At 35.4% G+C, this 12,272-nt stretch overlaps 1 pseudogene; it reads right to left on the bottom strand.

The window, feature by feature from the left end:
• Positions 1-9,276: 9,276 nt before the first annotated feature.
• Positions 9,277-10,299, bottom strand: LOC149223728 (uncharacterized; annotated as a pseudogene).
• Positions 10,300-12,272: the final 1,973 nt, after the last annotated feature.

The following is a 12,272-nucleotide window of genomic DNA, read 5'->3' on the forward strand; positions in this document are numbered from 1 at the left end:
CAAATAAATCATTTAGAAAATATGAGCTCCTATGGGACAAAATTACATGATAGGATCTTGTAGGCAAGTTATCAAGATGTCAGGTACATGGATATTATGCGCAGGTTGCAAAAGAGTATAGGTACAGGTACATGTAGTAGTACAGGTATAGGTACAAGTAATGGTACAAGTGTAGGTGCACATGATGTGGACTATTATCTTACAACAGATGGACTAGTTAGATTCAGAGACAAGATATATGTGTGAGACAACATTAAGCTCAAGAAGCTGACATTGAGAGAGTTTCATGTGAAACCATATTCGGGTTACCCAGGTTATCAGAAGACACTAATAGTAGTGAAGAAATTTGATTATTGGCCGAAACTAAAGAGGGATGTAGCAGAGTTTGTGGCTAGGTGTTTTGATTGTCAATGTTTGAAGTCAGAGTATAAACATCCAAGTGGAATACTATAGTCGATTGCAATTCTAGAGTGAAAATTGGAGGCCATTTCCATGGACCTCATCACATGTTTTCTGAGGACAATGAAACAACATGATTCCATCATGGTTATTGTAGATAGGTTGACAAAGGATGTGCACTTCATTCGAGTGAAGTCTACCTTCTCAGCTAGCGATGTAGCATAGGTATTCAACAGAGTACAGGTAGTGGTACAGGTGCAGGTGCATAGGATGTGGACTATTACCTTATAGAAGATGGACTGGTCAGATTTAGAGACAATATATATGTGTCAGAAAACATTGAGCTCAAGAATGTGATCTTGAGAGAGTTTCATGCGAAACCATATTCAGGTTACCCAAGTTATCAAAAGACACTGATAGTAGTGAAGAGATTTTATTATTGGTCAAAACTGAAGAGGGATGTAGCAGAGTTTGTGGCTAGGTGTTTCAATTTTCAGCGTGTGAAGTCAAAGTATAAGCATCTAGGTGGAATGCTACAACCGACTACAATTCCAGAGTAAAAATGGGAGATCATTTACATGGACTTCATCGCACGTTTTCTGAGGACAGTGAACAACATGATTCCATCATGGTTATTATGGATAGGTTGAAAAAGGTTGTGCACTTCATTCAAGTGAAGTCTACCTTCTCAGCTAGCAATGCAGCATAGGTATTCAGTAGAGTACAAGTACAGGTACATGTAGTAGTACAGGTAGAGGTATAGGTACAGGTAGTCGTACAAGTGCAAGTGCACAAGATGTGGACTATTACCTTACAGCAGATGGACTAGTTAGATTCAGAGACAAGATATATGTGTCAGACAAAATTGAGCTCAAGAAGGTGATATTGAGAGAGTTTCATGCAAAACCATATTCGGGTCACCCAGGTTATCAAAAGACACTGATAGTAGTGAAGAGATTTTATTATTGGCCAAAACTGAAGAGGGATGTAGCAGAGTTTGTGGCTAGTTTTTTTATTTTCAACGTGTTAAGTTGGAGTATAAGCATTCAGGTGGACTGCTACAGCCGATTGCAATTCCAAAGTGGAAATGGGATGTCATTTCCATGGACTTCATCACATATTTTCTGAGGACAGTGAAACAACATGATTCCATCATGGTTATTGTGGATAAGTTGACAAAGGTTGTGCACTTCATTCGAGTGAAGTCTACCTTCTCAGCTAGCGATGTATCATAGGTATTTAGCAGAGTACAGGTATAGGTACATGTAGTAGTAAAGGTACAGGTACAGGTGCAGGTGCACATGATGTGGACTATTACCTTACAACAAATGGACTAGTTAGATTCAGAGACAAGATATATGTGTCAGACAACATTAAGCTCAATAAGGTGATCTTGAGTGAGTTTCATGCAAAACCATATTCAGTTCACCAGGTTATCAAAAGACACTGATAGTAGTGAAGAGATTTTATTATTGGAAGAAACTGAAGAGAGATGTAGTAGAGTTTGTGGCTAGGTGTTTTGATTGTTAGCATGTGAACTCAGAGTATAAGCATCTAGGTGGACTACTACAGCCGATTGCAACTCCAGAGTGGAAATGGGAGTTCATTACTATGGACTTCATCACAGGTTTTCTGAGGACAGTGAAACAACATGATTCCATCATGGTTATTGTGGATAGGTTGATAAAGGTCATGCACTTCATTTGAGTGAAGTTTACCTTCTCAGCTAGTGATGTAGCATAGGTATTCATCAGAGACATGGTCAGATTGCATGGTGCTCCGAAGAAGATTTTTTCAGACAGGGATGCAAAGTTCACTTCCAAGTTTTGGAAGGAGTTATTTGGAAGTTTGGGAAAAGAGTTGGCATTTAGTACAACTTATCATCCACAGACAGATGGGCATATATAGAAGGCCAACAAATATTGGAGGACATGTTGAGGATGTATGTGATGCATGAGCAATGAAAGTGGGAAGATTATTTTCCACTGTAGAGTTCTCTTACAACATTGGGTATCAGGAATATTTGAGGATGAATCTTTTTTAGGCATTTTATGGGCAGATTTGCAATACTCCTACCAGTTGGAGTGATCCAGTTAACAAAGTCATGATTGGACAAAACATGTCAGTAAATGAAATGTAGGTAATCAAGAAGAATCTAAAGGCAACATAGGATAGGCAGAAGAGTTATGCAGATCAGAACAAGTTGTTCAAGGAGTTTAAAGTTGGGGAAGAGGTGTACTTTTGCATCAAACCAAAGAAGAGCTCCTTACAGATTGGATCATGTGCCGAGTTGGCACCACGGTTTTTTGGACCCTTAAATATCATTGATAGGATTGGGTCAGTAGCTTATTGACTTGTAGTGCCTCTAGTAGTGAAAGTCCATATTTTTTCCATGTGTCATTACTTAAGAAGTATGTTAAAGATGTTGATCATGTGATTGACTATTCTGTATTGTAGGTGGAACCAAATGGAGAATTCCAGTCGAAGCCTCAATGTATATTGCAGAAAAAGGTTATCATGCTCCGGAACCGAGAAATCAAGCAGGTTCAGGTACAATGGAGGAACTTTGGGCCATATGAAGCTACATAGGAGATGGCATATCAGATGCAGGCTATGTATCCTTCCTTTTTTGCCAGTTGAGGTAAGCAATTTTGGTATGGTGTTTGGTATATGTTTTGGTATATGGACAAATGTATATGGATGTAAACACCGCCAAGAGCTATGTTATAAAGCTCGAATAAGTGGTTTGTTTCTCAACAGGATGATCGTTATAAATACTACAATGAGCTAATTTATAAATCTCCATCGAAAATATGTTTTTATTACATGATTTTTATGGTTATAGGTATTGTTGAACACGGAGGACAGTGGTACCCCAAGCGGGGGTGGGGTTATGTAACAACCCTGGTGAAAATTCCATTTAATAAAAAGTTAATAAAGGAAAAATAATAACCACAGTTGATGGGACACTTATTCCAAGTTGAATGTTGGGAAATACATCCTAGTGTGGGCATTAATTTCTATTAATATGGCTAAGGAAATTGGCAAAGGTAATGGCTAAGGATTGGAAAGGGAAAATGGCATTTTGGCTCATTTATTTATGAAAATAATGGAAATTAGGAGAAAATGGAGGTGAAAGGTCACAAGTTTCATGTGAGGAGGAAATTGAAGGAAAATAATGGACAATGAAAATAGAGGCCTCATTCATAAAATGGCTTCTAAGGATTAGTTGGTAACCTTTTGTCAGTTTAGTTTTGGAGCTCTGTCATTATTCTCTCTCTCATACTCTTGGATACATAGAGTTTTATTGGAGCAGTCTTGGAGCATGTGGAATACTTGGATTTTTTGGAGCAAGAAGGAAAAGGAAGAGCAGGCAAGTGCAAGAGTAAATTGGGATCCGCAATTACAGAGGATTTTTCTTGTAGTTACTAAGTTGCATGTATGTTTTACTCACTAGTTTTGGCATGCATGGCATGTGCATGTGGTCTATTGGTCATGATCTATCATTGGCATAGAGGATGGCTAGGATTGACAGTGAATTTCCTAGCCTTGCCATTTCTTGGATAGCCATGGAGATTGTGGGTTCATTTCATTGTGTTGTTTTGGTTGGTTCTCATGTTTCCTTAGCTTGGGTTGAGTTACTAATTCCTGGATACTTGGTTCTACAAATTCTCTAAAGCCCTGTAAGAGCTTGGGTTGAGTTATTAGTCCTGGAGAATTGGTTGGACAAATGCTCTGGAGCCCTTGGTGGGTTGAGCTACTAGTCTTAGAGCCTTGATTGACACAGGCTCTAGAGCCTGGTAAACATTGTGGGTTGAGTTACTAGTACTAGAGCCTTGGTTGGAACAAACACTTTGGAGCCCTAGAAGGCTTGGATAAAGACCAATCTGATGATGGTTTTGTGATTTCCATCCGTGAGGTGGAATCAATGTTTGATGGGTTGAGGTGGATGGCCTCTGGAAGCTCTCGATGGTTTTGGATTGATGTGTTTTATGAGATCCCACATTCATGCTTGGAATATGGCACAGGGGTGAATGGCTAAAGAGAGATTTGGCTTAACCATTCTACATTCGGGTGGAACATGGAAGTCCCATCCCGGGTTTGGATTTTTGCATCATTAATATGAGGTCATTTATCATTGTATTTCCATGAGTATTATATTGGTTATATGTGGTTTATATGGTTGTGATTTCATTTGTATTTCTACTGCTATTATGTTGGTTATGTATGTGTTTTATGATAGTAGCTATGTATGCCTCTCATCATGTTTCTACTTGTAAATGAATAAATAATGTATCTATGACTCGATGGATGAAATTCCAGTTAATGTGTTGAGGCATTAATGTCTCCTAGTGATTCTTTGCTAAGTATGAGACCCCTATGCTCAAATATGTTATTTACACTTGTAGATTACATATTCATGATATGTTTGACGAAATTATTATCATGGGTAGTATGGGTCCAGTCAAGGTCTTACTCAAGTAATTGCATATGCATGATAATTTCTTTGTTATCTTATTGTTCTAGGAGTTTCATTCAATTCTAGGCAATGACCTGGGCTCTGGGCCTAAAAAAGTGGCTCAAATACGGGGACGTTGGCAGAACACTGAGAAAAATAGTCCCTGAACGCTAGCATGACTTTTCATGAGATCGTACAAAGCCTCCTCGACACTAACATGCATATAGCATGGGAGTGTCATGGGTTAAGTGGTCCAAAATATCAGTGGGACCCAGGGGATGGTTGGCAGAAAGTTTGGGTTGGTTCTTGAGGGTCCTAATGCTGATGTTGGATATCTGTATGGTGTTTTTCCATCGGTTCCACTTCCTTAACGTCGCTTATAAGGTCGAATCCTATCATAGTGGCCTCTCATTACATGTTTACCTCGATTGGCCGGTTGCTTGGGTAGATGTGGGAAGAGGGTGTTACATCATCCATCTAGTAACCCTTGGGATAAGTCTCCAAGCATATACTCTGAATATCTCAATTTGTGCACCTTCTATGGTTCCTTTTCTTCTTCCTCCTCGACCTCCATTGAAATCCTCTATTGACAACATTAGCTGCAACCAACCAATAAAAATGCTCAGGAAGAACTTGAGAGTGCCAATAACCATAGAGATAAACCAGTATCGAGGACGTGTATATTATATTTTTTGCTCAAAGAAGAGTTGATTGATGCTATGGAATATACACATCATTAATTTTTTTAAAGATGTGAATGGGTTTCAGTGTAGAGTGATGGTAAGTTCAAAGTAATATTTTCCTTTCAAAAATAATATATATATATATATATATATATATATATATATATAGATATATATAGATATATATATATATATATATATATATATATATATATATATATATATATATATATATATATATATATATATTATATTTTAAAATAATAGTTATTTTTACCAAATATTTTTATTTAAAATAAAAATTGAATATAATAATAATATTGTACTTTGAGTTGGAATCTATAATCCCTTACTATCTCTTCTAACAATTAGAACAACCGAATTTATTTTGATTTTTTTTTAATAATAAGTAATTAAAATTTAAAATTAAATTTCAAATTGTATAAATAAAAAATATAGATACAAATTTATAGTGAAAGGGTTAATTTTAAGAAGAATTTTTATCATCTTTGAACACTAAACAAGGAGCCACTGCCATGGCGGTAGTCCCTGCCGGGGTCTGCAGGGAACTTAGAGGACGTGCCAACCTTGCAGAAACCATATTTAACTTTGCCTTTGGATGAATGCCTATATAATCCGGTTAAAAGAGAAGAGATTCAAATACTAGTATTTGCTTCCAATTACTAACTCTACTAGCATCACGGAGGATAAGAGGGGTTGCCTTCCATCAAAGATCACATAATCATGGAAACTCATAGAGGGCTTACATTGTTTAATTACTCAGAGATATGGCAAAGATACAAATACAAAATTGACGTTATGAGAATATTCGCGGAAACCAAATAATCATGGAAACTCATAGAGGGCTTACATTGTTTAATTACTCAGAGATATGGCAAAGATACAAATACAAAATTGACATTATGAGAATATGCGTGGAAACCAAATAATCATGGACACTGATAGAGAGCTTACATTGTTTAATCACTCAGAGATATGGCAAAGATACAAATACAAAATTGACATTGTGAGAATATGTTGCAGAAACCTTGAAGGATAATGGGATAGACCCCTGCATGCATGACATGCATTACTCTCAATTACTTGTTTATATCTATTAATTTTATATAAATCTACATCTAAATTTATTTATTTAAATAAAATAATAATAATATATTAATTTAATTTATTTAAATAAAATAATAAATATATACCCATATAAATAATAATTGAAATAAATAGGGTAAAATAGTATTATAGTAAAAAAAGTTAGAGAACATTTTGAGTAACACGTCCCGCATGCGTGCCCACTCTACTTGGAGTTCGCGTGCCCACTCTACTTGGAGTTCATATCATGCAACGTGGAGTCCGTAGCATGCTACGATACTCCTTCTAGGAAATGCACGAGCAACTTTTTTGTTTCAAGTGGCACCTAACAAAATTTGGTAAATATGATGAACTTATTTGTTTATAAATTTGCGGCCCTGTACGCTCAGTTTTTCTCCCATAATTTTCATTCAGGTTTGCTTCGCTGGTAAAATCTTCTAAGGCATTGTTGTATTGAAAGGCGGTTTCCTCTATACAACGCAGGTACTCTGGAAAAGCTTCTCAGGCATTGTTGTATTGAAAGGAGATAACTCCAATCCCACGTTTGATATAGATATAGCTATAATGTAGACTGAGATTTTTGGTTCTTTTGAATTCTCTTGTGGATTTTTTGGCTTTTATTTGATTAAGGGTTTTCTTCATAATTTCAATTCTCCCCTTTTGTAGGGGACGACACCCACTTTCTCATGGCTACAAAACACCCACTTGCTCACCTAACTAGTGAGAGGATTTTCGTTGGATTTTCATTACCATACTTGGATTTGAAGGTAAAGTTTCTTCTTCTTTTTTGCCTACGATTTGTATTTGGAATAAGGTAAAATTTCTTTTTATTAGAGTTTTCATTTCTGAATACTAAAGTGACATTGTAGAATGAATGGTTGCTCTTGTCAAAGGCATTAAAAAATTTCTTGATCATTGTAGTTTTTGCATTATCTAGCAATGCATAGAGAGAGCCTCAGACATTGTTGTCTTTCCATGGCACAAGCTGCTAAAAAAATATAATAAATGTATTTGTAAGAACATGGGAAAACTTTTTCACATGTCACCACGAGTTAGCAACCATTAGAATTTGCAGTAAGATATAAACATACTAAGAGTTCTTAGTATGTAAAATAGCACAATGGCTTCACTATGGGTAGGAAAGCAACAACTACACTCATGAAGGTTGCAGCAATTCATTACAGTAAGGGAAAGAGGGAATACCTCTTTACAGGGAGAGGAGTGAAGGAAATAAGTACTTTGTTACAGAGAAGGAATATTGCGATAAAGACCTCAAATGATCTTTGTGTCTCACTCCCTAACAACTAACTCCCTCATACCTGTAAATCCAATTGACTTGCCTCAACTTTTCATTGGTATGTATTTGTTTGTCTCAATTTTTCGCTTTTCTATGTTTTTTCATTATCTTTTGCTTGCATTATCTTGCTTGTATGTGCTTGTTGTCTTAGTTTGCATGTATTTATTCATAATTATCTAAATTTTGCATGTATTTATTCATAATTATCTAAATATACTAATACTATGGGGAAAATGATAGTTACAAATATTAAGGGAAAGCCAGCTGAAAATTGTGAAAACCTAAAAAAGTAAATTAACTATTTTATTTCAATTTTGTTTGAATTATTAACTTTAGTTATTAATTATTTTTTTTAATGTAATTTGACAGAATCAAAAAGTTTTATGCACTAGTAAGGACAAGTCAAACATGAAATTACAACATATCTATTGCCGAGAAGCAAAGCAAATTGATTATGATGAACTTAAATATCGATTTATTATGTGTAGGTTATTACTCTGTCTTTTTTTATTGTTAAAAACCGTTAATTAAAATAAAATAAAAATATAACTCCCATAATATTTTAAATAAAATGAAAATATACCTACCAGACATAAGGTTAAAAAACAATACCTAATAAATAGATTGTAATGACACAACCCTACCCTAACCTAACCTGGACTACAATGACAATTTCAAATTTGGTTTTGCTTAATAAACACCATTTAAACTTAAACCTCAGGTTGTGAAACAATTGTATTATATACAAAAATATGTAATGCAGTACGCCATAATTTAAAATTAACGAACCATGTGCATTTTAAAAAATGCATATAATCAAATCGATGATTTCCTAATGGTTTGGAATGTAACGGTATTCGCAGAAAACCTACAGCGAATGTTTATGAGGCAACTATCAAATGAGCTGAAACTGAAGGCGAAACACGTCGCGGCAAAAACATCATCCACGGCCGAAACAGGATGAAGCTCAAATGAAAATCATTTTTTAAGGATAGCTGACGGAGAGAAAAGCAAAAACAGTTAGAAAAAGAAAGAAAAACAATTTGTAACGGTTAGAAATCAAGAAAAGCAATTTTTAATGATACCTAATAGGAGAAAATCAAGAAAAGTTAGAAAAAGAAGGAAAAGCAATTTATAAAAATAGTTGAGAAGTTAGAAAAAGAAAGAAAAACAATTTATAAAAATAGTTGACGGATAGAGAAGCAATAAAAGCGATTCGTATCTCCACTTTGACACGATTGTCAAACCATTGTTTTGTGTTGTGTTGGAAGGGCTCCACACATCCGAGATTGAGTCCGCGTTGGTCCCGAGAGGGAGGAGGAGGGTGGCCTTCAGGGGAAACGGAATTGGACCTCTGCTCTGCTCTCGAACCACCTCTGCTGGGAAAATGGAATTGGACCTCTGCTCAGCTCGCGAACCACCTCTGGATGAAATTGACCAATCCAGAGGTCCTCTGCTCCGCTCGCTTCTGTCTCGTGCTTCCAAGTATGTATGCTTCTGTCTCGTGCATACAATTATTTTTAATTTTTGTATGCTTCTAATTTCTTTGAATCAATGAATTATATCTACCAACGAGAAGGAAAATACATGAATTATGCCCGACTTACCAGATTCTTCTCCACTGTCTTTGAATCATTCAATTATTGTACAAATGCATTATATGTACAGACTACAAGGAAAATATATGCCTAATTTACTTATCAATTTCTGTTTCAGAATGTATGAACTGTGCTAACTTACCATTTTTTCTTTTGTGAAACAGTTTGATAGGGTCTTATTTCTTCTCTGCGACAACGTCATTTCTTCTTCGGAGCAGTCGCTCTTTGGTGTAGGGTTATTTCTTCCATTCTTTGGTTCTTTGGTACAAGGTTGTTCCGCTCTTTACTTTGGTGCACTGCTTTCTTTCATTCTTTGGTACAAAGTCGTTACGTTCTTTACTTTCTTTCACTCCTATTGAACTGTCAAACCATAATAGCTCGTTGGCCTTGGTGAAACCGATCCCTCTGGAGGTCCCGAAGATGTCGTCCTCCACCTTAGGCTTCTCCTCGCACACCGCCACCCGACCTGCCCTCCCCTTCTTGGGCGAGGCGACTGCCTTTTCTTTGCGCCGGAACAACGCCACCATCTTTGTAGTGTGAGTCTTGAGCCCCTATCATTGCCGCTCTGTAGTTCTCCTAACGGTGCCCATGATAACTCAGCGGCATTTGGCAGCCGAATCTTGAGGCCCCCCGCAACGGGCAATGCGGGCCGCTGGCTGAACCCTGCTATTCCTCCTACATAACTGGTCGTAACACCTCTACATGGGAGAACCGACTGCGCCATCGTCGTGTTAACTAAAGACACAGATCAGTGTAGCGAACCATATTGAACTGTCAAACCATAATGTAAAGCAGTGGAATGGATAGGTTCTTTGCTTCGCTACACTCCTATCAAACTGTAAATCAAAGCAGTAGATTAGAAGCAAATGGGTGGTGAAGCAGGTATGTTAGAGACCAGTGGTGAAGTTGATTAGAGACAAGTGTTGTGCCAGGCTCCATGGCGTGTCAAAGAGCTATCATGCACATGGCAGAAGGCTAACATGCAAGAGTTTTTCTCTGCTGTGGGGCACGATTTAACATGAAATTTGTGTAATACACATGACATCAAAGTTTGGTTAAAGTTTCTATCTATTAATACACAGACATCAAACTTTAACAAAAGTTAAGTGCCTCCCTTTACTTTTGTTTTCCTTTCAGACTTTGGATAAAAATTCTTTGGATCTCTAACATTGCCTCGGGACATGTGAGGTCTCCAATAAGAGGTCAAATGCTAAACTTTGGTTAAATTTTTTGTGAAGCCAAATTGCCAGCGGAAACTTTCGTTAAATTTTGGTAAGAAGAAAAAATGTTGCGCAAAAGAATCGATTAATGGGCAGTGAACGACCAAAAACTTAGGACAAACTAACTTATGTTCAGCTCGGAATGTCTTGAAACCTGCGAAGCCGGCAATAAGACCCTCAACTTTGTTGCCCAATCAGAAATTAGATAATAACATTTATATTATTTTTTAATATGAAAACTTTGGTTAAAATCGTGATGCACATCAATATTCTTGGTCAAACACAGGATTAATACCCGGTCAACGCCGAATCGATCGCTATTAGTCCCAGGCAGGGACTAAAAAGTTATAGATGAAAAATATTTTCGCTTAAATTGTTTAATTTATATTTAAGTTAAATTTAATTTTCAAAATATTTATCACAGTAATAAATTTTTAAATTTTTAATAACTAAAATAAAAAACAATAAAAAAAATGTAGAAAAAAAAAAAAATAATAAAAAATAATAGAAAGAAAAAGAATCAATTAAATGAAAAAAGAAATATATATATATGGAAGAGTTATATATATATATATATATATAGATAAAGAAAAAAAGATAACCAATAAAAAAAATAAATGATATAAATTAAAATTAAAAATAAAAAGAATGAAGATTCACATGTTAAGTATGTTGGATCCAGAAAAGGAGAGAACTGGGTTGGCAAATTAAGGAAAAGGGAAGGAAAATTAAGATATTTATACGTTTTTACTACGATATTAATGTTAGGACCTTTGGGTTGGCATAATTTGCATCCTTTTTTCTATTGTTATAGGGTTATTTTCTATATTAATATACTTTTAAATAAGTTTCCTAAAATAATATTGAGCAAATTAATATTGTTATTTGTTTTTATTAAGTTTATTATTTTCTTTCACTAAAATTATTAATGCTGAGGCCTTGTGTTTGGATTAATTTGTTTTCCGATTGTTATTGGGGTTCTTTTTATGTCAATGATTCTTTAACAAATATCGCGGAAGGAAATTGAGCTTTTCATCATTTTGAGTTTAGTAAAAACATATGTGGTGTTTGTTGGATTATAATATTGGATCAATAACATATGTGGTAGTATTAACATATATTGCAGCTTGGATATGGTTGGTGTCGGAAATGTGTTTATTAAGGCTAGTTTTAATGGAATGTTGATTTTGGTTTATATGTTTAAAATGGGTAGTATAATATATATTGTAGTTTGGATATGGTTGGTGTTGGAAATGTGTTTATTAAAGTTAGTTTGAATGAAATGTTAATTTTGGTTTATATGTTTAAAATTGAGTAAGAGTAAACAATTTAAAGTCGTAGACACTTTGATTTAAGAACAAGTCATATTTGTCTTTGACATTGTTAAAAATGTTTTTAACAGATGATTAAGGTTTTAAAATAGTGTTGATGTTTTTTCAAAGGAGGATATAAACATTGTTCAAGTGATATCTTCAATGTAGGGGAGATATTGCACTTAGGTGCCATTGG

Source organism: Pinus tabuliformis, chromosome Q (genome assembly GCF_031772625.1).
Source record: "Pinus tabuliformis cultivar Carrire ecotype Pingquan chromosome Q, CPIR1, whole genome shotgun sequence".
Lineage (NCBI taxonomy): Eukaryota > Viridiplantae > Streptophyta > Pinopsida > Pinales > Pinaceae > Pinus > Pinus tabuliformis.